Source organism: Zonotrichia leucophrys, chromosome Z, assembly GCF_028769735.1.
Source record: "Zonotrichia leucophrys gambelii isolate GWCS_2022_RI chromosome Z, RI_Zleu_2.0, whole genome shotgun sequence".
NCBI lineage: Eukaryota > Metazoa > Chordata > Aves > Passeriformes > Passerellidae > Zonotrichia > Zonotrichia leucophrys.
In genome coordinates this window covers 54264653-54285253 of record NC_088200.1, presented here as the reverse complement: position 1 = coordinate 54285253, position 20601 = coordinate 54264653, and the positions used below count along the sequence as shown (strand labels likewise).

At 37.4% G+C, this 20601-nt stretch overlaps 1 long non-coding RNA gene across 1 annotated transcript; it reads right to left on the bottom strand.

The window, feature by feature from the left end:
* Positions 1–2138: 2138 nt before the first annotated feature.
* LOC135459779 (uncharacterized) lies at positions 2139–20188 on the bottom strand. Its single transcript, XR_010443095.1, has 4 exons — positions 20074–20188; positions 9599–9693; positions 9418–9477; positions 2139–2497 (listed from the first exon to the last, which is right to left on the bottom strand). It is a non-coding gene; the product is annotated as an uncharacterized LOC135459779 (long non-coding RNA).
* Between the last annotated feature and the right edge of the window lie 413 nt (positions 20189–20601).

The following is a 20601-nucleotide window of genomic DNA, read 5'->3' as shown; positions in this document are numbered from 1 at the left end:
CATGGTTGAGAGCACCCACTCTTAATTGATTGCAGAATGTGGGCATATGCTGTTTGTCAGATACTGAATTCCAGTGACTTTTAATAAGGCTAATCTTTAGCAATGTCTCTGATATCCCTTGATGATTCACAGGCTTTTTGCCTATGTACCCTTCTGCTTGTTCTTGTGAAAATTTAGGAACTTTCTCCTCTTTCCTTAAGAGTTTATCAAATACTATAAAAATTTCCTTGAAGTGTTAACAGTTTGCAATTCTGATGTTTTTGCCCACCTTATTTTTGGATTTGGGAACATTATTTTGGTGTTGCTTAGCATTAAAGACAGATGTTCATTTTGGATAATCTTGCCTTCTTGTGTGCAAAAGCAAAACAGAAAGCAATCAAACAAAACTCTTCACCTCTGTAACTACAGACCACCTCCCTCCATTTTCCACTATTTGAGAGTACAGATGTCAGACTTTGACCAGAACTGTAACATAGAAAAGTACAATATTGATTATTTTTTAAGATAACACTACCAATAACTTTCTTGCAGTATCATGTGCTCAAGTCTGAACTTCCTGGGGGCCTTTCTTACTGAAATCTTCAAATTCATTTAAACTATTTTTACAAGATAATCTCACATCTGTTGTTTATCCCTTCCCAATATTCTTCAAGTGTTCGTGTACAGTCAAGACAGCAAAGTGTTCTTTCAAAAGCTGAAGCTCCTTCTGTATCTTACTTTTTGAACTATGACCATAGCCATGTGTTTTGAACTTTGAGGTACACTTAATGTATCTTGTTGTCTTTCTTTCTGCTTTTGAGCTCCTAGTCTAGAGCCTAGTATCTTTGGCTCTTTTAGTACTCTAGTGAAGTACTGTATCCAATGAATTTACTCCAAATAGCAAATCACCAATGAACAGTGATTTTTGTTGACTACACATCTGCTCTGCTGTGATCTACTTCACAGTAATCGCCCTTATTAATAATCAGCAGAATATCTAGCAAGGTACCAGACATTCCTCACAAAATTTTTGCATGATAAATAGAACAAAATTTGTTCTCCTTTTCTTATTATGAGACTTCATACTTAAGGAACAACTTTGACATTTTGAAAAGGTTTATTATCTTTCAGATTAACTTGCATTCAGGCAAAAGATTCTGCAAATATTTTGCAATATTTCAAAATAAATACATAGCACTTGAAAGAATTATTTTGGAAAAAGTGTAGTGAGAAACAGTGTTACTAATATATTTTACAATTGTGCACATGGAAGTAAGTCTTTTATAATCTTGTTAATCCTCTTAGTAAAAAATTAAGGCATCAATCTCTATATGGGGTTTAAAAGGAGATGTAAGAACTGTAAGTTTCTATTAGGTGAAGAAAATAGTCAGAAACACATTTTTCTCTGCACCACTTTTTAGCAATATCTGGACATAAAAATTGTTTGGTGATGTTAATGTTGAACGTTTCATCTTGAGCCACACTCTTGTGAAATTTGGTTATGTACTAATTTCAGAATGAAATTTGGCTTGCAGATTCTTCGGTCACAGAGCTGTGAGTGCTGGCTGGAGAAGACAATACAGGCTTATCCCGTGTGCATCTAAATTCCTGAGTGGGATGTGTACTGGGTAATCTACCTTATGTACTCCATGAGCAGTGGCATGGCAGATATACCTAAGGTAGATGATCTCTCACTAAGAGGGAATGTAACATGGTACAGCAACACTGCTCATTTCTATCTTCCCTGAGCCAATCTAGGATGACATAACATTTTCCAGCTTCCATAGATTATTGATTTTCTAGTGTTTACAAAGCCATTTTATGGGCAATTGATGCATTTCAAATTATTTTAGAAAGCAAACTTCATGAAAAGGTAATGAGTTGGAAGCTTGCAACACAATCAAGCTGAAGAGAGAAGAGAATGACTGAGTAATGTTAAACTGCAAGAATTTAAGTAACCGCCAGTGATTTTGAAAGAAGCAAAAGAAAAAAACTTTTCAAAATCTAAAATGATTGGAAAATTGATTAAAAGTACTGTTTCATTTAAATATTGACATATACAGAATTGTCATACAGTACTAAAGAAAATCAGCAGATTTTTATTATATTGGCAGCTAAGATAAACACCATAATTCTTATTGAGCAGATAAAACCACTCTTCCATTCTTAAGAGGCCTTAGTACAGCTTTAACAGTTTGATCATGGATCTCCAAACAAGACAATTTCAACCCATTTCCTGCTTTCCCTTGTTTATTTATTTTCATTACAAAAACTACATTTCATTTATCTGGACATTTACAAACATATTTTCAGGTCCTTGTAGATTATAAAAGGAATGGTGCATGTTTCAGCCTTTAATGAGTCTGGCAAACTCTAAATCTTTATCAGAATTCAAGTTTAAAGATTTACAGGGGATTTTTTAAACTATTAAAACCTGGTTGGCCTTCTCTTCCTTAATCAGTTGAACTGATTGAAGTTATGTGAGTCCATTGCCAAGGCTATGATATTTTTGATAATCCTATGGTAAAGAGAAGAGAATGGGATTTTACAGGAAATGAAAGGTAAGATTGGAATTATTATATAAGCAATAAGCATAAATAGGTAAGAACATGTCTGACTAGCAACTACAGAAATAGAAAAAGGAAATAAATCTTGACAATATCAGAAAACCTTTCCAAATACCTTACATTAAATTAGGGATGTCTGTAACTACAATCTACCTCCTTATTTAAGCCAGGAGTCTTAATCAGTATTTAAAAAAAAATTCAAACCCAGAAACTATGAGCAATTAAGCCTATGGCATAATGACATACAATCAATATGATCATTTAATAATTTATTTTCATATAAATTCTTTTGGAATACCCAATTTTAGGACAACAAATTATTGGGATATCTTATACTCCAAAAAGAGGTTAAATAATTGCAAAAATCTCTGAAGCTCCACAAAGAGAAACGGCAAAAAGAAAAAACAACAGTACAAAAGAAATAAAAAATATATTACCAAATTCAGCAATAGGGTTAAAGTAAAAAAATTAAGCAGATCTGTACTAGTTATAGTCTGCAAACTGCATTTCACTATATGTATTAGTCATTAGTATATAACAGGAAAGTAGTACCTACAAATACTGTTGTAAGACAAAAGAAATAGGGATTTATTTCAACAACTGAAGCTATAAAACAATGTCAATATTTGAGCAATTGCTTTGAAGTCTCTGTTGTACCTCTCTACCTATTGATATATATCACTGACTTTCTAGAAGCTTCCTCAGCTCTGCTTGCTCAGGTGACAGAGAACTGTTTTGTCAAGGGTGGAAATCTTTAGAGAGGATGTCCAGTAAAGATTCAGGGGAAGATCAGCCCCAAGTATATGCATTCTCAGATTCTTGACTTCTTTTATCCAGAGTAGAAAAAGCAGAGACTTGTGGACTGTAGCACTGATAGCAAAGTTCTGTGCCGCACTGCAGGCATTACTTCATTCACTGTAAATTCTTGAATGCACTTTGCACAATTCTGGGCTTTTGTTCCAGGACCTTTATTCCAGGAGAATTGACAAGGAATGGGTTTGGGTTCAGATTGCGAGGGTGATCATATTTGTATTTGGGGACTTAGGTTTAACTTCATATTTTCTTATGGGGAGGAGATAATATAGGGATTGTCTCAATCATGTGTTGGGCTGTACTTAAAACAAATAAATGAACAATGTTTCTCTAATCAGCACTTTCTTTTGCAGTCATTATGACCTGTTGTTACTGCCAATGAATATGAAAAGTAACGATAAATGGACAATTTCTGTAACTTTTGATCTGAGTGGTGAGTAATAATCACATCTCTGGGGCTTCTTGTACTTGTCTATTTACTAATTTCTTGATAAAGTGTGGTGTTCCATCTGCAAAACATTAAAAGGTCCCCTTTCAAATTTTGCTCAGCTGCTGAACATTTTTAAGTTGCTTCCAGATAAGCAAGCTTGTGCAATAACCAATAAGCATATAATTCCACTGAAAAAATCCATATTTCCCAGTACTGCTGGGAAAGGAAATTACAGACCAGAAAGGCATCAGTTTCTAGTGAGGAGCACACTTTGGTGAGTGTGTTTAAAATTATTTGCTGTTTAAGAAAGATTCTCTCTTCTAATTTCAACACCCAGCTCAGGCAGAAAGAAGTTCTCTGAAACAATGAAAGCCTTCAGCAAAGACTTTTCCAGCTGCTGCATGCAATCCCCATGAAAGCAGCTCAAATAAATAGATGCCTGGGTTTGACTGGAGAGGGAATGGTCTCACATGAAAAATGACTACTCGGGATGATGGAAGGTTATAAATAACATCCAGTTCATGTTCTGTGCCAGCTAAGAACTTTTTATGGCAAAATGTAGCAGTCCAGTGCTGCATGCAATGCCATGCAGTCATCACACCTTGTCTGGAAGGCTCCACAGAAGTATCTTTTTGCAGGCGGGTAAGTATTGGAATTCATTTTTGCAGTTGAGGAAAAATGCTTTGGAAATATAAGAGCTCTGCAGTTCAGTCCCTCTTAATTTATCTGGATACACAGAGAAGAGGGAGTAGCTCACACTGAACTACATACAATAGTAGAAAGAAATTTGCATCAAAAGTGACAATAGAAATTTTCAGCTGTAAATATGATGTAACCTTTAGGAGACCTTTTGCTATTCTAGATGGTTTGAAAGGCACTTACAGTCCATTATTTAAATAGTTTGGTGGTAGATGTGCATTTTATTTGTAAAACCTTGTCATTTAGCTCCAATCCGCATTGCTTGATCTCTTCTCCCCCCCCACTCTCCCCCCTAAAAGCAAACTTGAGAAGTGCTCTGATCCTGTCAGTTTAGTGTGCAACTATGAGCTGAAAATCAAAGCTTGTATAGTCAAAGCTTTGGCAGCTTCAATGACTTTGCCTTTTCAGAATGTATTTAATTCCCCTTTTCATGCACTGGCACAGACATGCCTCTCAGATGCTCTTCAACTACAGCTGTGTGCACTTGTATTGACAAACTTGTCAAACAAACTCAAAGGGAAAGAGATAAGTAGAAAGACCTTTTCCTATAAAAAATAAAAAATGAAGAAAAAGAAGAAAAAATTTGATTTTTATTTTAAATAGGCCAAACCAATTTGCAAATATTTCCTCAAGCAGGCAATTGCAGTCTGCAGGGAAGGTAATTGTGGTAATTACTTGCAATTATTGAATATTTTTCATTTATCATAAGTTATATGCAGGTTATGCAGGAACGAAGTAGATTTGAATGCCCTTCTATTAGTACATAATATTTTACGATCTGCTTGTCTCATAGAGTGCTTATATTCCATTGTTCTGCAAATGGGCCATCCCAAATGCCTTTAAACACTTGATTGTGTTTTGATTTGTTCTCAGTGCTTAGTTTTGTACCTCAGTTTATGCAAACTCACTGCAGTTTGCACCAGTGGTAGGACGCTGCTGTACAGCACACCTTGCTCTGAGGACTGTCATTTGGAACATTTTTGACGTCTTTAAAATGCAAATGCCTTCTTTTTGGCCAGGGCACAAGGGAAAAAAAAACAGTTGCAAGAAACAGAGAAGTCGCTGAAGATATAGAGGGAGCAGAAGAAAGACAATTTCTTACTAAATACTTGTCAAAGCTTTCTGCTTGCAGTGTTTTTTCCAGACCAGACTAGAAGAACAATAGAGTGTGGAGAGCAACAACAAGAGGTGGTGGAACTTAACGTGTTAATTCACCTGAATGTGGCCATTGGATGTCTCTCCACACCTTGTCAGATAGTTTGGACACATGTTGGTGTTTGGAAAAATGACATTGCAGCAGCACTTGGAATGTATTAAAACAGCAATCTTCTGTGATGACTTCAGAGAGTCAGACTCCTGAGATGTAGCATAAATCATTTCACTGCTATTTTTTAAACTCTAGCTGCTTGAAGCTTGCTAGTTAAAAAATGTCATAGGATACATTAAGCTAGGATAGGAGGCAAAGTACAGATCATAAGTTAACAATACACCAGCTGCTTCAACTGCTCTTAGTTATCATTAAACCACAGTAACACTCCCAAAAGTCAGAGAAAACTCAGCTTCAGACAGGAAGCTGAAGGCCAATCATGTCCTTTGGATAAGAAAACAAACAGAACTCCTAGAAACATGAACTAGAATCTTCAATAAATAAAATTAAATGTAATGCTAGCTGTGTATTTGAGTAAAGGTCTGAGCTTTCCAGTGGTGTTAATGACGTATCATTGTGTCTGTATTTATTTCTTATCAATGAAGGAAGATGTTCAAAGAATCACAGAATCATAGAATGTCTGAACCTTAAAGCTCATGCATATAATAATGCATTTCATTGCATCCCCCCTTCCACTAGGCCAGACCCCCATATCACCTGGCCTTAAATACTTACTAAAACTTCAATTCTGTCCTAGAACTTTACAGTTGATCTCTTATTATTTCAGTTTATTGCAGAATTCAGATCCTTGATTATCTGCCATCACTTCAGAGGCTGTTGCTCATTAAAAGAAAGTGATGGATGTCAGATACATTAAAATGAAACATTCAGCATTAGTAGTGGTATGTCTTGGCCCTGAACCTAGAGGTAGGTTTTCAGGCAAACATACAATTACGTTTGTTGCCAGGGAGACCACCATTTTCATATTTCTGCTGCTCAATCAGATAGCTAAGCACTAGAGCTCCAGGGATGTGTCATCCAGGCCACTGGTTAATTTCCTCTTGGTATACTTAGCAAAACCTATTAAGTCACTTGCTTCTAACCATGTCATATACTGTACTATGGTATTCCTGTAGCAAGAGTATCTGCAGCCTTGGTATGTCAGGCACTGTGTGTCCCCCAACACAGTCCGTTTCTTGACCCTGGTAAACACAGCTATTCCTAACTCATATTTGAACACATGTAGACAGTCTCTTGATTGCTCTCATCTTTGCAGGTCTATAATCCTCAGCAAGAAAGTTATAATACAATGTCTGAAAATATCTGTCCCTCACCTGAACACCTAATATTCTTGGTGAAAACAGAATTTACCTTGCATATATGGGGCATGGTTCACATTTGTGGGAATGTGGGTAAGCTCTATGCACCATAGCTCTTCCTCTCTGGCTAGCACCGTGACAACAAACCAGAATCCACTGCAACCTGTTCTGATGATCAGTAAATGCCAGCTACATCCTGAAAGAAATCAGCTTTAATTTTTTTAATGGACTTTTCTGTTATGCCCATTCTCTACTGCATTAAGCTGTGCCTCAACTCAACAAAGCAATTGAGTTACTGTTTGTAAGTGCAAAATGTTCCTGTTTACTACTGCCATTTTTCAAATGCCACTGGTATCCTTAAAGCCCTCATTGTCGCAGACATTTTTTCATAGAAATCCTTTCTTTGGGATTTGTTCATCTTCTAGGAAGCAGAGGCCTCAGAAGAAGAGTGTAAACAATTGTTATCGGCTGGTGTGGAATGCAACAGGTGCAGCGGTGATTGGGCTTCTGTGAGTGTTTGGATTTGCTGACCACTCACAGGAGAGTTCGTCCTTGCTTTCTGCTGGACACAGAACTTTGTTATGCATTCTTTTCTATGCTATTCTTAGCTTAGCGAGCCTCTGCAACTTCTCTCTTTATTCCTTTTAGTATAGTAATCATGTATTGTATATCAATAAATTCAGCCTTCTGATCATGAACCAAGATTCTCGTCCACTTCTCTCACCCTGAAGACCTCATCAGGTTGCTATAATACCTCATCAAGGTGTTAGTAAACTGTTAAATCCTGTTTTGTGCTAGTGGTCCCCTGCCTAATTTCTAACACATCCCACAGCTAGTGAGTTGCTAAGAGCTGTATCTGAGGTTTGAAATCCCAGTGGTTGTGCATTCCAGAGATCCCAAAAAAAAAAAAAAAAAGTATTTCCAAAAGAATGGTAAGTCCCTCAGTTCCCACTGTGTCCACTTGATCAAAATCTTAATTCTTCAAGTATATTCAAAGATTCATGTATTCTATGGACTTAGTACACATTCGAAAAATGTAAAAATATTGCAATTTAAAAAATTATTTTGTAATGATTGTTATGTAAAGTTACATGCCAGTAAAGTTAGAGAGATGTCTGATTTGTGGGATGTATGACCTGAGTTAGGCCATTTTCCTGAGTTCCTGTGACTTAAAGACATGGCCATTACCAAGCTCATCCTTTTTGCCAGTCTTGTAAATTATTGTATTTGCCAACTTGCAGTTGAATGAGACCCCTCTAGATTCCCCAAAACTTTGAAAATGCACTGAAAGAGCTCTCATGACATCAGCCAGCTCTTTACCCTTGGATTAATATCACTAGGCCTTGCAAAGTTATAAGGATCCATCTGGAGCAGTAAATCATGCACAAGTCTGGGGGAGGACCAAAGCAGGATGTGTGAACTCCACAGCTGACTCCTGTCTCTGCCTGGTGCCCTGCTCACTTGGGGATAGGGTTAGATTATGAGGTGTATGTGGAACAGGATAGGTTTTGCCAGGGTTTCTTTATCTCAAGATTAAGCTTAAAAATGATGAAGCGTATTGACCCCTTATTTCTTTAAAATGAACCAGTATGAGATATGCATGCTGCCAAACTGTCCAATTGATTCCCATCTTCAGGTTTTTGGAGTGTCCCAAAATAGGTGGTGTAGCTGGAGGAAGCAGTCACTACTGGAGAGAGGTGGTAGGCAGGCTGGTAAGTAGAGATCTCAGAAATGTTGCTTGCCAGTCTGATTATTTAAAAACTGGTTAGGGATGGCTGTCCAGGGTCACCACTCCCCAGTACTGAGATGAATTCAGCATCTCAGCCCTGGGTGTAACAGAACTGGCAAAAAGGGCCTGGAGCTGCTCAAGGTGAACTGCATACAGCATGGACCTATGTCAGTTATTCACCAGGAAGTTCCGGGGACACAAACAGAGCTGAAATCCCACTTGTCTAAACTCTGAATGTATTAGATCAGCATAGGTAACACATTTCTAAGTCACATTTGCAGTCTTTCTTTAAGACAGATGGATAGATTATCTAAGTCAGCATAATGTCTTTTTATTTCTTGGGTTCAAAGGATATTTCAAACAACTTCTGAGAAAGATTGCCTGTCCTTGTGAGAATTTGAAAGGAAATTAGTAGGTCAGTTTTGGAGAGGAAATTTCTGCTGCAGATCAGCATGTGGTCTGTGCTACTTGTTTCACTGTGACCAGGGCAGTGTCCAAGATTTGGTTTTGTGTGGAGGCAGTCTGAGCTCCTCAGACACTCCGGCAGCTCAAATCTTGTATAACGTATGTGCTGAATTCAGCTCAAAGCACAGCCAGTGACTTGCCCTGACTACTTCAATCTTTACAGCAGTGGATGACAGTGTGAAATACTCTGGTATGTTCAACCTGTCCTTGCCCTCTTCCTTAGGTATCTGATTGAAAAAACAGGCTAGATGGATAAAGATATATCTTACCTGGTCGGACTTGGAGACAGCTCTTATTTTCTAGCAGTATGTCTTAATCCAGCAGAACCACTGGGAAGTACAAAAGCAGAAATTGTAATTGGAGTGGGGCAGCAAGACAGCAAGACACGATTTGGTTCTGCTCTCTGTGACCTTCCTTAGGGACAAAGGTGGGTCAGGAGTTCCAAATTACCTTTGTTTCAGAAATATGTTGCATGCTTTTTCCTGCTCAGGATCAGGGCTCAGTACAGCTTTTCTTCACCGTGTTTGTCAGTCTCCATATTTTCTCTTCAAAATCAAAATTAAAGTCATTAGTCAGTTAATAGAATTTTTAATGTCTTTTTTTTTCTTTCTGGATGCCTGAATTAATATCCCAGATCCTGAATACCTCCGCTGCATAATGATGTTTCACATGCACAGAGGCAAAGCCATTCAGCATACAAACATTCTGATGAGTGCTCCAGCTGTAACACATCTCTCTACAGATACAAGAGCACATTTGCTTGCTTGTTTACCTTTTGTAGCAGCATATGAAAATTGAAGTATTTCATGCCCTGTCTCCCTCCCTTCCTCCTACTCATAATTTTCCTGTACATGTTTGATCTTCCTGTATTTTTTGGCTGCCATACACAAATTCTTTGTTAACTCTGATTTCCTTCCTTAAGTTATTTCTATATGCATGTTTTTTAGCAAGTGAAAAGTGCCCCAATGTTTTCAGAGACAGCTGGAACTGAGGAAACCACAAATTATTACAGACATAGGCTCCTTTATTTAGCAGGAATATTAGAGTATAGATACAACAAAGAAAAACCCAAGTTAAAACCAATTAAATTATTTCAAAAAGAAACCTATTGTTTTTACCAAATCTGCATTTTCACAAGCCATTCCTCTTACTCTTTCATATCTCAAAAAGAATATGCCTTAACTCCATGGCTATGTATAACAAAATAAATTTGGAATTTTAAATGTATCATGATGCAAATTTATCAAGAGCTAAAGTCTATTTACAAATCCTATTAGAAAAATCTCTCTGACCCTTGTTCTGAATGGAGAGGGGAGTTTAAGCAAGTTTTGCCTCTGCCCAGGCCTCTCACAGTAGACAGTAGTTTATTGAGGCAGCTAGCACCCCAAAACCCACTCTTGTTTGCAAATTCCTAATAATGGCCAATTATGTTTAATAAAAAATGAGTTATTTATTTAATAGACACAAATTTAACTGACATAAGACTTTTAAAGGTTACTTACTACACAGGATAAATAAAAGTACACTACTAGTAGATAAACAATTCAGTGAACTATAATAAGGTTCATATTTCAGCTAGTGAAGAAATAGTAGAGATTAGGATTCCATGTATCTTACCATCCAATTTCTGATGAGGCATACATTAAAAATCCTGTGCTCTCAATTTCACAGAAACACAAAATCATTAGGTTGGAAGAGACCTTCAAGACCATTAAGTAAAACCCATGCCCTTACATCTGAACTAAATCATGGCACCCAGTGTCACATCTAATCCTTTTTTAAACACATCAGAGATAGTGACTCCACTTTCTGGAAAAGTAACCATGAAAATGCATCCAATGGTTTGGGGAGGAGCCCTACATGTTTCCATAGGTGTGTAGGAGACTTCTGCCTCCATGAAAATTTGTGTAGCTTTTATAGTGAAATGCAGCGGTTTTCTGTCAATAATTCCTAACCTGTGTCTCTATACATCATGCTCCCAAGGCAAAGATGTTTATTTGTCAGCTGGGGATCTCGCTCTCTTGGTGTCAGAGATAACTCCATGTGGGGCATCTGTCTGGCCTGGCTTGTCCCACCTATGTGCACCAGCTGATGGACACAGCAGATAAGCTTTCTGCAGCAGGCAGTGGGGCATGAGCCTCCTGCCACAACCCATGGTTGCTTTTGACTTTTTCCTCATATGCTTCTTAACATAAAGAGCAAGTCAGAAGTCAAAAAATCCCTTTCACCGATTTCTGCTAGTATTAAATTAACATTTTCTCTTCTGTGGCAGTACATGCACATATTCATACGGTACTGGCTGTGTAAATAAGAGTCTTTCACAAGGATTCTAGGTATAAAGGACATTTCAGAGGTATCTGAAAAACACAACTCACTTTAAATTTAAAATTAGTCTTGGGTCTCTCAAGTTAAAGTATGCTAAAATGTCCATAGCATGCTCATAAAACAAAGTACTGTGCAAATTTAATATGTGGTTTATATAGTTTTTTCAGGCATAATGATGATATTCTCTTAACGTATCTTAAAAATTTTATCCTGCCTTTCAAACACAGAATTGTTGCTCCTATTGTACTCTCTCACACAATGTTGCAACAAAACAGAATTAGGTAATTCAATAAATTACTGGACATTTTTCCATGTGCACTACATCAACAAAGATTGCTCAGCAGCTAAAATTTTTTTAAAAGCAGCAAAACATACAATAATATCCTTTTACTATATATGTAGAGAAAGCCAAAACTGATTTGGTGCAATTACTGTTCTTTTTCAGTGAGAGCTGATTCTGTACTTCACACTACTGAAAAAGGGGAATATGTGGACAATGGCTCAAAGTTCTTATACTTTGGCAAATCACAGCAGAATTAGAGTTCCAAATGACAGACTTTTATAAGGAGAAAACAGGAATTTGAGACAAGGTAGCTATGAATTTTCTTGGGGGAGCCAGAGGCTGGTCTTTGTCCCTTACAAAACTAGCACAAATCTCCGTTGCTCTGACCTTTCATATCCCTGCACCAAACGGTGGGGTTAGGGAAGATTTGGGATTAATTAGCAAAAGAGATGTCACTAAGGTCATGCATCACAAATGTGTTAATTTTCTTGAGTGATTAAAAAAGAAACTGCTTTTCTTGTTCTCCTCAGTAGCATCTGATCAGAAACTTCCTCTGAGATCTTCACAAGAAGATCTTTGCCCAGTGCAAGTGGTGTAGTGGGTGACCCACAATTTGATGTATACATATACACTCTGAAAACCAGAATATGACGTTGGCTGCAGATATTAGGAGTGAAAGGGATCAATTATTTCACTTGCATCCCAAATAAAATGCATGTTTACCTTTCGTGCTTCAATCAAACCATGAAATAAATCACTTAATAGATTTGCTTGAAATTGTGTTTCACAGCCATTTTTGCCTGATATTCCGCTAAAGCATTGTCCTTTTTATTTTTGAGCTTCTCTTCTGTTTCCTGTAATGATGGGAATATGAAGCACAAATCATAGTAATCTGACAGTTAACTCCTTTTAGAAGTTTGGACCTGGAATGGTTTATAGCACTCAGAAAGGTTTCACAAGTACTCCTTGGGATCACAGAATATTTTTAACATATGAATGACCTTTACACCTTTAATATTTCTTTCTGTCCTAGGCAATTAAATCATGTTAGGAAGCTTTGTAATGTTTCTCTAAGTTGTATCTAAAAAACCTCATCCAATTGAGTTAAAACCACCACAATGGGGACACAGAAAAAGACTTGACTTTTTAGTGATATAATTTGAGATGAAAGCTACTTATGAGAGAGAGACATCAGAGAAGGCAAATGGCTTTGTTATTTACTTTGGAATTTACTGTGATCAAATGAAAGTTATCAATGTATTACTGTGCAGATACAAATTTTCTCATACAGAAGAGATTTAGGGAAGGATGGGAACAAGCACCAGTGTGTGTTGGCTATGAATTTAGCACACCTGCTCTGTAGCTGGGGCCTGGTACTGTATCTCCGCAGCTGCAAATCTACAGCTGCAGGTTGTTATAAGCATAAACCCTAGAATCCTAGAATGGCCTGGGTTGCAAGGAATCTCAAAGAGCACTGCATCTCAATGCCCCTGCCATGGGCAGGGACACCTTCCACTAGGCCAGGTTACTCAAAACCCTGTCCAACCTCTCCTTGAACCCTTCCAGTGATGGGGCATCCACAGCGTCTCCAGACAACCTGTTCCAGTGCCTCAGCATCCTTGCAGTAATGAATTCCTTCCTAACATGTAATCTATCCTTTTCCACCTTAAAGCCATTCCCACTTGGCCTGTCACCACATGCTTTGGAAAGAAATCCTGTTCTGTTGCTTACAAAGAGCAAATTGACAGGGATGAGGTTTGCTCTGGGTTTCTCAGCCCCATAGCATTTCTGTGCGATACTGAGTCTGTTCTAGTCTTCCAAAGGAACTTCACATTTCTGTATTCTCCATATGAATCTCTTATCCAAATGAACATCAGTACCATCTGTCATAATACAATTTGCAAACATCTGTTAACTCACTGAAGGTGTCTTTCTGTAACAGAATTATAAGTCAAATCTGTGCCTATTAATACAAAAAATTATAAATTGTAAGAGTTTGACATGGCATTTTGTGAAGTGTCATTTCAAATAATCTCATCTGTTCCAGAACAAATGCTGCTAAATTCAGTCAAAATTAAACCTTGAATATGGTTTTACTTCACTTTATTTTTAACTCATGCAAGCAGATTTTAAAATAAAAATAGAACATCATTTAGAAAAGGTAGCATTAGTTAAAATTATATTTATCACTTATTAAAAATCCATTGCAAGGTCAAAATAGATCTTGAGGTTTCCACCAGTATCTGTTATTCAGATTGTTAGCTGCTTCTGCATTTGGAACAATTACAGATGATCAAGAAATTGAACATTTCAAGAAATTTTCATCAAAACTGCAGGCTGATGCATTGCTAAAACCTGAAAGCCATACAAATACTAATGCAGACCAGCTTGTGAAATTGCTTCTCTGCCAAATGTAGCGATCACCAAAAATATCTCATAGGTTGGCCAAGAAATTATTAGTGTATTTCCTTTCTTCATTCACAACAAAGCAATTGAAATTTTGATAGATCCCTGCATGTAAATAATCATGGCACTAATGTACAATTCAAGGAATATTCAATGTGTGTATCAGTATCTCCAATGCTGTTATTCTGCAGAAAGAAAACTTTAAAATAAAATCCCTCCAGGGATTTTTTTTTTTGCTTATTTATGGCTGTCACTTCTTTTGCAGCACTCAAATGATCCAGTGAAATTTGCCAAAGGTCATCCAGAAGAGCATATGTTATAAAGGAAGTGGATGTCTCTTTATGCCACTGCCAATAGAGAAAATTACTGTTTGAGCTGAGCTACAAATTCAGTTCCCTGAAGTAATTTAGCATATATTTCTTTAGAAATCCCAATATATCCTTCTAGGTCAATTTGGTTTTTAGCACCAATTGAAGTCAAATGCTTTGGGGAGGTTAACACCTGGGTATATTTAAGAAGGCAATGCACTCATCTTTTTAGACATTATGTTAATTTGGTATTTTAAAACACATACAAGTAAATGGAAATATTCCAAAACATCCTGCCAAGTGTAGAAATTCCTAATTTACTCAGTGAGGACTGAAAGCTACAAATCCAGTAGTCACTTGCAAGAAACTGAAGTGATGGCAAAACCAAAATTTCTAAAGCTTGAATGAAGTCTGGGTATCAGATCTCACACACTCCCCTTAGACCTCTGAGGTGGATTTCACTTCCAAATGCTGAAAATAATCCAATGCTACTGGGAATGCTACCAGCTGTACATTTAGAATTGAAACCACATTGGTCAGGAAGGGTTTTTAAATGAAAAAGAATGTGTTTTCTGTGTGGATCAATGAAGCTATGATTTTTACTTTGTCTGGCAGGGAATGTGTGCATGCACAAATTTTCTGAAAGGTGATTTCAAGGGGAAGAGATGAGGTGGGACCTCAGTGAACTCAGTGGCAGAGCTGAAACTTAAAAGGGCAAAGGAGCACCGTACCCACCTGCCCTTACTATCCTTAACTCCTACTTACTATCCTTATCTCCTGCTGGGAGGACAGACTGATTATTTCAGGCACCACCTTCCTGTTCAGTAACTTCAGGTTACAAAAAAGAATGTTTAAAAATTAGGAAAACTATGCATCTCTCTATCCCACAAATTAACTGCTCTTTGCATGTCCTATAATTACTTCCCTAAGTGGTTGCTAGCCAGCACCTGAAGATATTTTCTTTGAAAGCTTGTGTCATACCTTTCTGTGGGTTCATTTGAAGCAAAGAAATGGTTAATCAATGACCAGAAAACTTGCAGAGGGAATGTTATCCATTCTGAAACAACAGCTCTATAAAAGAGAACCCATAAAACAGTGAGACAGTTTAGCTGGCTGCTGATCTGGTTTTAGCAGGCAGACAACCAGTTTTGGCATGGTCCTTGCAGAAGCCCAAGAAGAGTTTCTTTCCCTCAGAGAACATGTCCATTCTGACTGAGTTTTAGTGTTCCCTTTCTCCTTCCATCTGGATGGTTCTTCCCAGCTGAGCTAGACGGTTTCAGTGCTTGCTCTCAGGTAAAAGTTAAATATGACTCGTGAAAAAAAGTTACAAGAGTGGATATTATTACATTTTTCAAAATAAAAACTGTTTTAGAGTCCTGGGGATCCAACACCTGACAGCATAATTTTTACTTGTCTCTCTCCCAAAAGCCATATTTAAGGTAGCAGTCCTTGAAAGTGCAAGTGCCTTTCTGAAATCCTGTGGACTTCTTCAGGAATTTTGGTCAATCCGTTGCTTTGGTTTTGTCTCTTTTCTAAGATTTGTGAAATGGACATAACTTCACTCACTTTTAAAAGTTGAGGTTTTTTTAGACTCTGTAAAAGTGAACAGAATTCAGTGCCAAGTATTACTTTTCTTTGTTAATATTAATGTCTGATACCAGTAGGCCATTCTCGTTTAACAAACTGCTTGAAGATTTCTACTCCCCTTTGCTTCTATGTAAAAGCACAAGTGCCCTGATCATTCTTGCTATCACATTGTAAGAAACTAAAATTTTCATGAAAACTCTCTTCAAATTAATTCAAATAGCTAATGCAAAAGTTATATGACCTGTTACTGTAGTGTCACTATTAAATGCCATTAGTATCATTGCTATTCATGGAGGCATGATGCAATGCAAAAAACCAATTTTATCCATGTTGCAACCCAATCCTACTATAGATATGTTTCTGCAGTCTTTTTGTCTCTATGAGATCAGATTTTCACTGCCACCCATTCAAAAAATTAGCAGCATTGTCTTCTTGTGCAGCTATGCAAATCATACTTATTTTTCTCCTGACTAAAATATTGTTTGATTTTCTGAGATATTACATTATTAATGATGATGAAGACATGACAAAAATAATGACTATATAGTCTGCTATCAAAAAGACATTGATATCGGAACAGAAACAGAACAAGCCATCATTTCTTTATCATTTCTTTCAAGGAGATGTTCAATAACATTCCCACTATAAAGACTTAAAAGAAAACTTCCAGGCTTCTGCTGGTGCACAATAGAATTAGCTGCCATTGCTCAGATATTTTGCCTTTTCAATAGTGTCTCTTCTAGTAAAATATGATAGATATTTTATATAACAAGGGAATGACAAGTAGAGAAAATCCCACCACAACAACCATCTAACTAAAGACAAGCAAAGCATACAAATTAAAAGTATGAGATAAAAATGGAGCAGAAATAAAATCCTTCAGACTGATGCTTTCATTTAACACATTTTTGCATGTTCTGTGACCTAGCTTTACATACAGTTAGTAAATAATCCATGTATTCTTGATGTCTTTCACCTTTATTTTTTATCTCTTCAAAAATGCTGACTTTGTTGGGATGCTGAAAATAGTACTTGATCTAAGTGACTGTGAAATTAATTTTTCATTAAGAGATGAGTATTTCATATTTTCTTTTTAATAACTTGATAAATTGCACTTGATAAGTGCATTCTGTACCTTGTGTCAGAATTTATTTTTATTATAGGTAACCTGTTATCTGAAATTTATAATGGTATATTTCATGTTATGAAACCTATGTTTCACATTATGTACTGGGTAGTCTTCATTTCCAACAAAAGTTAAACATTCGCAACATTCAGAGAAGGGATATTGGCTTTGACCTACTGTCCAGTGAAGGCTGAGAGAATTAAAAATGCTGAGAAGCATTCAGGCTTTATGCAATAAAGCACTTTCTCATAACATGCAAGCAGAGAAAAAGTGCATTTTGCAAATTTTGTCTAAAATATTCTGATCAATAGGACCAAAATAATCTCTAGCAATAGGAAAGTGTTTGGGGGCATGCCAGTAATTAGGATGCAAGAAAGGGGATGGACTGGCTCAACAAAGGTTTGCAGTTTTATACACATGGTTATGTAAGAGACCATGGTTATATGACATACCAATGAGATTTCTTTTTTCAAGGTGGCCTATTTGAAATTGCTTTGAAATTTGAAAAGTTTTTTTGCATGACAAAATGTAAGGTTACAGGTATAATAAAAAGAATTCAGAATAAGAAGGGGAAACTCACAAAATAAAAAGTTCTTTTGCAATATTTTGACTGAAAAAGGCAATGGAGCAATTTTTTACTAAAAAAGCCAGTGTATCAAAAGCCCTTTGATAGATACAGGAAATGGAAGTAGCAGAAGGCTTTTTACTTCTTTACATGAAATTAAGATGTCAGGCTTGAAGTCCCTCAGGGATTTTTGAGCCCTTATTTTTAAAAAAATATGTACTGAAAAACTGGAGGAAATCAGAGGGGTCATTATATATTAGTCAAAGAATAAAGAAAAAGCCTTATATAGATTTAAAGACCTTCAAGTGCTTGGCTAACAGTTGGAAAATAAGTGTGGTGGGGTAATGAAATCTGGCCACCATTGTTTTTCATTGCCTCAGGCTTGATGAGCACTTAACATGTAAATCACCCTCTTTTTGTACAACTTGTTATTAATATTGTTGCTGTTATTTTCTTCTCTCATTGCTGTTCCCAGCAAATTGCTCCTGTGATCTTTGACTTTAGAATTTCCTGCTACGAGGAGTGGAGGTGAGTGCCAGTGAGAGCACTATATTGGGACTTACCATTCTCAAACCACAGTCTTACATTTCAGTCATGATACTAAACATTAATTATCAGGTTACACCTAGATAAAGTCGTGTGTTTTGTATCTGCCCAAGCCCAGGTGCCCTGTAGAAACAGCACAGTTGACATGGGCTGCATGAAAATCACAGTACAAGTTATTCTTCAAGGGTAGGTTAATGTCATACGTGCATCATACATACCTTGGTTGTCTACCTATATACAGCCTGAAAAGGGAGCAACAGAAAAATGTAACATCTGTCAAGTAAGTGTAGGTGAATAACCTAGTTATTAGTAGAAACAGTCAGCATTAGAAGGAGTGCACATTTTAATGAATCAGAACAGAAGACAGACTGAATGGGACCAGGCATATAACAAAGAATTTGGTGTTTCTCCCTTCCAAAAGGAGCTGTGGAAGGTGCCACAAATAGAAGCGTAGAATCACAGGATACCTCAAATTGGAAGGAACTGACAAAGATCATCAAGTCTGACACCCTGCTCCTTGTAGAACTACCTTAAACTAGATCATGTGACGAGGAACATCATCCAGATGCTCATTGAAGACATTTTGACAAGGCTGGTGCCACAACTGCTTCCCTGAGGAAGTGGACCAACATCCTTATTCAGTGAACCTTTCCCTAAAATTAATTTTGAACTTTCTCTGATGCATTCCATAAAAGGAGATAAGTGGTGAACTGGGACCCCTCCCCTACTTCCCCCCTCCACCCCTTCTCCTTAGGAAGATGTAAACTGCCATGGGGTCATCTCTCAGTTTCTCTTTGTCAAGCTAAACAAAACAAATGGCCTAGCCACTCCCCATAAGTCTTGCCCTTGAGACTTCTCAGCATCGTGGTTGTCCACCTTCAGTAAACATTTCAACATTTTGACTGTTTTGAATTGCTTTAATTTTGTTCCTTATGGCAATTGTTTTAGTCCTAGGGCAGTGCAGAATCTATGCATGGCTTTAACCAATAGAAGTAGAGTTGTTGTGAATATAAGTGGAACAGAATTATTTCTGTTGTTAGGAGTATTTTGGTAATAGCAAAAATGCATTCACGCAACAGGACTCTGGGTCTGATTTGAACAGTCTTGTGATGAACCCATTTGAAAAGGCCTCCAAACAAACAAAAACCCTTTAGCAACAGCAGTGATAAGCCAAGAAAATACCACAGACAGCTAAGTTTCATATAGCATATGTGAGATAAGGATAGAGATAGATATAGGCATTAACTTTCCTATGCAGCTCTGCTAGCACATAGGAAATTAAGCTTACAGTTCCAATGCACATGATTTCCTCTTTAAATTGTTTCAAATTCATTTGTCCATGCTTCCCCTTACTAGCTCTGTGAACCACAGTGCTCAAATTGAAAAGTCTGAGTGTAGCAGAGAAGCTGATTTATATCTTCTCTTGCTGCTGTCTCACTGCATCACTTGAACAAATATGTGTCTTGCAGAAAAAGAAGACCACTCATCCCTAAAGATTGGTAGCTTAAGCTCAGAGATTCAGAAAAAAAAATTAGTTGCAACACACACTCATATCTGGTCAGACACAAACTGCTTAGCTTGTGAAGCTTTGCCATCATTGATTTGCAGTGTGACTACACACTGTGGATGGAGCATTAGGTCATAATAGTTTATTTATACTTATTTCTCATTTGATTTTTTCTAATTTAAACAGACAGAAGGCAGAGCATTGCAATTTTTCTGTCTGATGCGCCAGTGTTGTATTCATATTGTTGTTATCATATTTCGAGAGTTCCATACCTTCTGGGTGGTTTTTTCATATGCAACTCTTCACAGTAGTGTTATTCCTGCTTCATCAGGGATCCTCCAAGGCTCTCCCTGGCTGCCCAACCCACCCTCTTTTATCCCAGCTACCTCCACGGGCTACAGCTGCTGCCCAATTAAGGACATCACAGCTGCAGCCAATTTACAATAACTAGAATTGGGGCAGGGTCACTAATACAATACAGAGATCTTTCACTGCAATACATATATTTACTCAGGCCCCTGTACACCAGTGTATAACCGCAGGTACATCTACCAGAGTGCTGGAAAATTTACTACTTGCCCTTCCTTCCTTCCTTCCTTCCTTCCTTCCTTCCTTCCTTCCTTCCTTCCTTCCTTCCTTCCTTCCTTCCTTCCGCCACTTCCGCCACTTCCGCCACTTCCGCCACTTCCGCCACTTCCTTCCTTCCTTCCGCCACTTCCTTCCTTCCTTCCTTCCTTCCTTCCTTCCTTCCTTCCTTCCTTCCTTCCTTCCTTCCTTCCTTCCTTCCTTCCGCCACTTCC